Raw genomic sequence first — 9,419 nt, forward strand, 5'->3', positions numbered from 1 at the left:
TAATTGATATTGTTTGAGGAAGTGTAAGTGTCTGTCATGAAAACCATTTTAACGGCTGACTTGTTTTCTTCTTTAGTTTGCTTAACTTGGCAGAGTGTTAACTTCCCCCTTAGAAAACCTCCTATTTTGATTTATGAATGTTTTCAAATTTTTAAGATTCTCCAAACCGTTGTTTCACCTGTAAGTAGAGAGATAGCTTGTTTGGCTAGCTGCCTTGCATGACTCTGTGCCAGGCAATGAATAATGCCATGTTCAATATTCTAAATTTGTGTTCCAAATTCTGAATTTCCAATGAGCTGCATGGAACTCTACTGATAAGTGACTGATTTTCCCTGCAAGGATTGTCTTATTTTAAACTTCAAATTTAGTTGCCTTACTTTATGTAAGGCAATTTTGAATGGATTTTAAAGTAAAGATGAAGACTATTCATACTTTTCTAAACCTAGAAGGCAGAAGAACTGAGCCAATGAAGGAGTGCATCTTATCTAAGAGGACTACAGGTCTTAACAGTAGCATACAGGGAACGCTCTTTCTTTCAAAATGGTGCTAGCCAACCTTTAATAGAAACCTCAGATATAAAGTATTACCGAAGTTCCCCAAAGGATTTCTACATGTTTAAAAATATAAAAATACTTATGTGCCTGGAACTGGAGCTGAGGAAATGATAATGATTCATATGAGTGACCAGATATTTCTTCAATATTAAAGTAGGCTGATTTGAAATTCTAGAATTTGGATGAACTTAAAAATATTATTTACCTATTTTTGTCTTCCTCTGCAATTTTTTTCTAGGCCATATTATAAGTACCAGGATAATGCAAGAAAGCTTTTCTTAAAGCTTTTCCAGCATAAGGCAAAGGAAGGATTGCCAACAGTTGCTTGTCAGAGAATGTCTGTGAGTATTCCAAACAAACTTTGTGAACTTGAGCATCATTATTTTTTCTTTTCTTTTTCATTTCCAAAATGTGTGTCAGCCAAGACTGTACCTAACTAATCTGAGCTTGCATAGATTATACAGTTCATTTAGACAATGTAGGTAGTTTGACTACTAGAGCTTAGATAATTCGCACATGGGTTAACCAGATTACTGTACACTCCCCCATGTCTCGTTAGGTTTGTAAACCTGTCAAGACATTAAAAACCAACAACAAAGATTCTGAGTTTTTCCCTAATTCATGTTTAAAATATACTCAATAACATTAACCAGTGGTTTCATATATTACATATTTTGACTTCGGGGTATAAGAGAATGGTTTATATTGAATTTAGGGACTGTTGCTATGGGAAAAGCGACCATGCTAATTTTTTGTACTGAAAAAGAAAGGTCCAGTCTCTTTGTGGCTAGAACTGTGACTGGCATGCAGGATTCTTCTATTGTCTGTGGTAACACCATACTGATCATTGATATTGGTATACTATTGGAGAGGTAAAACAAAACTAGCAATAAAGTTTCTAATAGCTACTAAATTAGGAGGGAAATATAACACAGTGCAGTCAAGTTGACGAGTCGAATTAATTCCCACTGGAGTCAGAATGAAGAACAGTGTTAGTGCTGGCTTACATTTTGGGTGAGTCCACTTGACAAACATTTTTCCCCTGCCAGGGTAGGTGAGTTCACTTAGGGTGGCTTCTTCTACCGGGAACAGGAAGAAGGTATTAATACCAACAAATGGAGACAGAAGACCACTTCACATTTTGTTGTGACCTAGAATTTGGAGAATGTGTTGGAGACTGATGGATACATACACAGAACCCACCATGGACTTGCTGAATAGGTGCCAGACTGCCCAACTTTCCTGTTTATCACCCTTTATCTTGAGGATCATCTTGTATAAAACACAGACCCATGAAATATAAGAATGAATCATTAGTTAAAAAAACAAAAGAGGGGTGCCTGAGTTGCTCAGTCATTAAGCCTCTGCCTTAGGCTCAGGTCATGATCCTGGGGCCCTGCTCAGTGGAGAGCCTGCTTCTTTCTCTTCCTCTCCCTGTCTGACTCCCTGCTTGTGCTCTTTCTCTCTCTCTCTCTCTGTCAAATAAATAAATAAATAAAATCTTAAAAATAAATAAACAAAAGAGTAACTTGCACTAACATTACTTTTGCCTACTTCTTTCCCCAAGAATGGCTTGTTGAGGGGGATTACATGGTTTGTCATAGAGACATAGGGAAGTACTTTGAATGGTGGAGGTAGAATGGTGGCACCTAGAGGAGAGTATGTGTCTTGCCCTAGAATGGCGTGACAAAAGCCATTGCATAAAGAGCCTCAGATAGAGAATGGGTATGAGATATGAGTCCAGCAGCCCACCTGAATGTGCTGACAGACAACACTGGCGAATGTTCACCCATGTTCAGTGGATCAAGAAACATAAGGACCGTAGCAACTATTGGTGAAAGGAGCTGCTTCTCACCCTGTTTTCTGGTATTGCATATGTTCAACAGTTTTGCATTGTACAAAATAAAGTGGCAAGGGGGTGCCCCAATGGCTAAGATAGAAATTCTCACCAGCTCAGAGACTGAGGCTTTGAAGCAAATACAATTTGATCCAGAGAAATAAAAAAGAAAAAAGGGACACCCTAACTGTGATGTTTACACACATTTTGAGGTGAGATCTACAAGCACCTAGTTCAGCGCATGGCTTACGACAGGTAAGCATTGTTCCTTCAACAAATGTTCATTGAGTATGTATCCTGTGTCAGAGCCTGTGTTACATGCCAGGCAAAGTGAGGTATGAAAAACAAGGTGCAGCCCTTGTGCTCATGGAGGTTACATAGAGGGAAAGAGGCATATTAAATGACTAAATACTTGATTTTTAGTTTCATGAGGGAGTGAGCCTTAGGACAAATGTGATTCACAGCTGAGGTCAAAGCCAAAGGAATTGCAGAGAAGTAGAGCCAGAAGCCTGATGACACTGAAGAAGTCTGGATTAAATCCCTGCCAGGGGGACACCTGGGTGGCTCAGCATTTGAACGTCTGCCTTAGGCTCAGGTCATGATCCTGGGGTTCTGGGATCGAGTCCCACATCAGGGTCCCCGCAGGGAGCCTGCTTCTCCCTCTGCCTATGTCTCTACCTCTCTCTGTGTGTCTCTCATGAATAAATAAATAAAATCTTAAAAAAAAAAAAATAAATCCCTGCCAGGAGTCTTATCCCTGGACTTTTAGCTACAGGAGGAAAGAAGTTCTACTACAGACATGCAGATACACACACACACTTAGTCACTCATCTTCTCTTTAAGCCAGTTAGAGAATTCTGACACAAGAAGCCAAAAGAATTCTTTACTAAAACACCAAGGAAAAAGAAAGAAAATAAGAGCAGGCCAGACATATATCATATTTAAGGGTAGTAACTTAGAAAAATAAAAAATCCATAACAGGAAATGTAAACATGTTCCCATAGCCTAAAGGGAAGGGAAGCTGCTCAAAGAAAAGACAGCCAGTGCTCTGCACATAGTAGGCAGGCAGTAAATAGTGGTTTTATTGGTTAAATTAAATTTACCAATACTGAGAATCTGCCAATATAATAAAGAGGACATACTTATTTTATTTTATTTTACTTTACTTTTTAAGAGGACACTTTTAAAGGAGATGTGATTGCTACAGGAAGTTCTCAGTTCTTAAGCATTTATAGGAAGGAGTGATGGGGGGTAGAAGGCACCCATGGCTCAGAAGGAAAACAACAGAGAAGAACAGCCTATAAGAATTCCATTATATTATAGAACAAAGCTCTAGGATGCTAAGCTTTGTGAAAACATCTAAGAATCATAAAAAAGAGTTTCAAGAAGTTATAAAATAAGCTCTCCAAACTGACTTCTGCCTAATGGCATGACAGATTAACTGGCACTCTTCATTCCTGTTTCCAAAACATCATTGCTAAAAACTACAGCCCCCTCTGAAGGCTCATGCTTCCTAGGCTCCTTCTAGAATGTGTATAAGGCAAAGCTATCATTGAAACTATGTACATCCCAACTTTCAACTGTGTTTCTTCTCAGTTTATGCCACTTTTATATGCTGTGATAGTTAAAAATTATGCAAACTCATGAAATGACTAGGAAAGGAGTTTTTAAAAATACTAAATTAAAAATTTCAGGAAGATTACAAAAATGAGTTGGTAAAAATAATAATAAGAGAAATCATATTATAATCAAAAGATATTTGAAAGATGGTAAAAATCTAGATTACTGCCCTTGGATTGTTTTGTGGGTGATTTAAATTTTTATTGCACTTGAAGTAAACAAGAGTGGAAGATTGTAGCCCATGAGACATGCTATACACAAGAAAGTAGTGCAGAACTCCAAAGAGGGGATTCATGCTCAAAGAACAGACCTACATCCTGCATCAAAGGCGTGGTGAAACAATGTACACAAGTAGCTTAACATACACATGAAACCACCAGGTACTATAGATAGATCACATTAATTGAAGAATTTCTACTATGTGTTCAGAGGAAAAATAATAAGAAGGAGCAAGTCTTCTCTATAGGACAGTTTGTGTTAGGATAACTGATGAAGTGGATAGACAAACACTATTCAACTCTATTCTTGTTCCATCTGTCTGTCAAAACATATTTACATCAGAAATAATAGAGCAATCCTAATTAAGAAGGGATTAAACAAACAATGCAGGTAAAAGAGTACCAAGATGTTTTTAAAGTTCAATTTTCTAGGCTTTAATGAATTTACCCCAAGAATTTCAAGAGCAGGTATAGTCAAACTCTGAACAGTGATGGAGAATGGAAGAAATGTTAAAGGATTTGTTTCAAGTTTTCAAAAGGGAAGAATTTGAATACTATATATTAAAGGCCAGTATGTTTGATTCACTGTCTAGGGAAACACTAGACTGAATTATTAAATGCATTATTTGCCATCATTTAGAAACAGAATTGGTGATCACTTAGCAATCACACCAAAACAAACTCACATCCTTCCTCTTATTGTTGTTCTTTTCTAATATGCTTATGAAGCCATAGGAAATGATCAGGAAAACTCCAGCAAATGTCTTATGACATTCTGGTGGACAAGATGAGGAAATGTGATAATGTGGCTAGAAGTAGTTGACACTGATGGAAAGGCTATATTCAGAGCAGAGGAACCACAAGATGAATGCTAGCTTGAGGAGAGGCCTTTACCGGTGCAACTGAGTTTTCCTCTGTGTCTTGTCCTAGCCAACTACCCTATCAAATATTGCTGACCAAATTTTCAGGTGACAAAAAGCTAGAAGAAAGGTTTAGTAGAAAGGGTGATAGAATCAGGATCAAAGAGATCGTGACTAAATAGAATACTAGGCTGAAGACTCTTAGACTAGCATCTAGCAAGATTGGATTTAATTGGATATAACTCACATAGTTATGGGAAGTTGAATTTAAATCTAATTTATTCAGATCAGCTCACCAGGAAGCCTTGTAGCAGGCATAGAAAACACCATTAAGGGGTCTTATTGCTGATGTTGGCAATGTCTACCTTATAAAATGTTGAGGTTAAAACCACTAGGCACAGTCTCTAGGGGAGGTGTATGTGTATGTGAAATAATCTCCATCCCCATTCTAGTCAGTTCCAGGGCATCCTGCACAGAGTGGAAAATAGCTATTTGGGGAAATATGCGCATTGTGTGGACAGTCAGAATACCAGAGACAGCTTCAGGTCACAATTATGAGCAATCTGTCCACAACCTAGAGCCAGGCTAATGGTAAATGACAGAGCAGGAACCTAGACACCTCTTCACTGATTAATTCTGTAGAGGTAGGAAGAAAGAGTCAGGGGCTGACCAAAGAGACCACGTAAGAGTAAATCTATAGAAGCACTATGCTTGGATCCTTCCCTAAGGATCAGTAGTTCTCCTATTTGCCTATGCCTAAGCCTAGACTTTCCAGTGGTACATAGCAGCACTTACATATCTTTCCTTTGGTAGCACTAATCTGATTTCCATGTGAAAATTTCCTCTCATCTACTGTGTAGTCTTGGTGGAACTGCAAACCAAACGAAGCCATCCTACCCTTCTCTAACCAGTGTTGTAAACATCACCCAAGATAAGCCAAAGATGAGATGCAAGAATAAATACATGTACAGTTAAAATGATTTCTTTTCATTTTTGGTCCTTCAAGAGGTCTGTTGATATTCTTACTTTTCGGAGTTTAGTTCTCCTGCCTTCCTGTTGAATTGTATAACCTTCCAAGGAAGTTATCTTCTGCTGAAAGAAAAGAAATTTGGGGTAAAATGGTGACATGACATGCAAAGAATATACCTGGGTATTTGTTCACTAAAAACAAACAAACAAACAAACAAACAAACAAAAACTTCAAGTGTCTTTCTGAAGAAAATTTTGGCTTTTCCCATGAATATCCTAGGAACATACCTCAGGACTGCCATTCTCCACTAAATTATTTTGACACATTTGTGCACCATCACCAATTATTCTGTGTAATGGGAATGATTTATCTCTGTAAAGTTGTGATGTGTGTGAGTGGTTTATTTTTCTTATAAAGTAAATCAGATCCAAGGCTTTCTCTTACAAGGTCACTCACACTCAGTTGCAAACAGACTTTTTTATTTAAAAACTTTAATTAATTAATTAAAAATAATAACTGAAGTATAGCTGATATAGAATATTAAATTAATTTCAGGCATATAACATACTGATTTGACAATTATATACATTACAACAGGCTCACCATGATAAATATGGTTACCATCTGTCACCACACAAAGTTATTACAATATTATTGAGTACATTCCCTATGCTGGCTTTCTTAAGTGGAGAGAAGAGTCTGGACTGATTGGTAGTTAATAGAATCATTTGCACCCTGGTATAGGTTGATAGGAACGTGTCTTGCACAGGAACCTAATATGTGCTTCACTGTGTGCTCACTACTTTTGAGGACACAGGGAAATCATCAGTTCTCATTAAAGGCCAGCTTTTAGGAGGCCAGCATTATCTTCATCCCAAAACCAACAAAGACCCCACCAAAAAGGAGAATTACAGATCAATATCCCTGATGAACATGGATATAAAAATTCTCACCAAAATACTAGCCAATAGGATCCAACAGTACATTAAAAAGATGATTCATCACAACCAGATAAGATTTATCTCTGGGCAGCAAGACTGGCTCAACATCTGCAAATCAACTAATGTGACACACTACATTAATAAAAGGAAGGACAAGAACCATATGATCTTCTCAATAGACACCGAAAAAGCATTTGACAAAGTACAAATTCTTGATTAAAACTTCACAGTGTAGGGATAGAGGAAATTTACCTCAATAACAAAAATCCACCTATGAAAACCCCACAGCGAACTCATTCTCAATGGGGGAAAAACAGAGCTTTTCCCTTAAGGTCAGGAACATGGCATGGATGTCCACTATCACCATCACTGTTCAGCATAGTAGTAGAAGTCCTAGCCTCAGCAATCAGAGAACAAAAAGAAATTAAAGGCATCTGAGTTGGCAAAGACGTCAAACTCTCACTCTTTGCAAATGACATGATATCCTATATGTAAAACCCAAAAGACTCCACTCCAAAATTGCTAGATCTCATTCAGGATTCAGCAAAGTGGCAGGATATAAAATCAATGCACAGAAATCAGTTTTGCATTCCTATACACTAATAATGAGACAGAAGAAAGAGAAATTAAGGAGTCAATCCCATTTACAATTGCACCCAAAACCATAATAAGATACCTAGGAGTAAACTTAACCAAAGAGGCAAAGGATCAGAAAACTATAGAACACTCATGAAAGAAATTGAGGAAGTCACAAAGAAATGGGAAAAACTCCCATGCTCAAGGATTGGAAGAATAAATATTGTTAAAATGTCTATGCTACCTAGAGCAGTCTATACTTTCAAAGCAATCCCTATCAAAATACCATCAACTTATTTCACAGAGTTGGAACAAATAATCCTAATTTGTATAGAACCAGAAAAGACCCCAAATAGCCAAAAGAATGTTGAAAAAGAAAACCAAAACTGGTGGCATCACAATTCTGGACTTCAAGCTCTATTACAAAGCTCTAATTATCAAGACAGTATAGTACTAGGCAAAAAACAGACACGTGGATCAATGGAACAGAATAGAGAACTCAGAAATGGGCATTCAACTCTGTGTTCAACTAATCTTTGACAAAGCAGGAAAGAAGACCCAATGGAAAAAAAGAAAGTCTCTTCAACAGATGATGTTGGGAAAATTGGACAACCACATGCAGAAGAATGAAATTAGACCATTTCCTCACACTATACACTAAAATAGACTCAAAATGGATGAAAAGACTAAATGTGAGACAGGAATACATCAGAATCCTGGAGGACAATACAGGCAGCAACCTTTGTGACCTCGGCCATAGCAACTTTTAATAGACACATCTGCAAAGGCAAGAGAAACAAAGGCAAAAATAAACTACTAGCCAACAAAACCAAAAGACAACTAACAGAATGGGAGAAGATATTTGAAAATGACACATCAGATAAAGGGCTAGTATCCAAAATCCATAAAGAACTTATTAAACTCAACACTCAAAAAAAAAAAAAAAACACGAAATAATCCAATCCAGAAATGGGCAGAAGACACAAATAGACATTTTCCCAAAGAAGACATAAAAATGGCCAATAGACACATGAAAAAATGTTCCACATCACCCAGAATCAGGGAAATACAAATCAAAGCATAATGAGATATCACCTCATAGCAGTCAGAATGGCTAAAATACACAAATCAGGAAATGACAGATGTTGGCAAGGATGCAGAAAAAGGCGTACCCTCTTACACTGTTGCTGTGAATGCAAACTGGTGTCATCACCCTGGAAAACAGTATGGAGGTTCCTCAAAAAGTTGAAAATAGAGCTATCCTACTACCCAGCAATTGCACTACTGGGTATTTACCCCAAAGATACAGGTGTATTGATTCAAAGGGGCATCTGCACCCCAATGTTTATAGCAACAACATCCAATAAAATGTGGTGTATATATATAAATGGAATACTACTCAATCATCAAAAGACGAAATCTTGCCATTTGCAATGACGTGGTTGGAACTAGAGGATATTATGCTAAACTAAATAGGTCCTTCAGAGAAAGACAATTATTGTGTGACCTCACTTATGTGTGGAACTTAAGAAACAAAATAGAAGATCATAGAGGAAGAGAGAAAAAATTATAACAAGATGAAATTGGAGAGAGAGAGACAAACCATAAGATACTCTTAATCTTAGGAAATAAATTGAGGGTCACTGGAAGGAAGAAGGGTGGGGGGATGGGGTAACTGGGTCATGTACATTAAGAAAGGCACATGATGTAATAAGCTCTGTACCCAGTCTTGTATAAGACTGATGAATCACTGACCTCTACCTCTGAAATCAATAATACATTAATTGAATTTAAATAAAAAAATAAAACAGAAAAAAATTTTAAAAATACTAAATAAATAAAT

General features: G+C 37.2%; 1 long non-coding RNA gene across 1 annotated transcript; it reads left to right on the forward strand.

Moving 5' to 3' along the window:
* The first annotated feature begins 302 nt into the window (after positions 1 to 302).
* Positions 303 to 1,970, forward strand: LOC111098434. The gene is made up of 3 exons (XR_005368268.1): positions 303 to 707; positions 793 to 895; positions 1,604 to 1,970. It is a non-coding gene; the product is annotated as an uncharacterized LOC111098434 (long non-coding RNA).
* Positions 1,971 to 9,419: the final 7,449 nt, after the last annotated feature.

Source organism: Canis lupus, chromosome 13 (genome assembly GCF_011100685.1).
Source record: "Canis lupus familiaris isolate Mischka breed German Shepherd chromosome 13, alternate assembly UU_Cfam_GSD_1.0, whole genome shotgun sequence".
NCBI classification, from domain to species: Eukaryota; Metazoa; Chordata; class Mammalia; order Carnivora; family Canidae; genus Canis; species Canis lupus.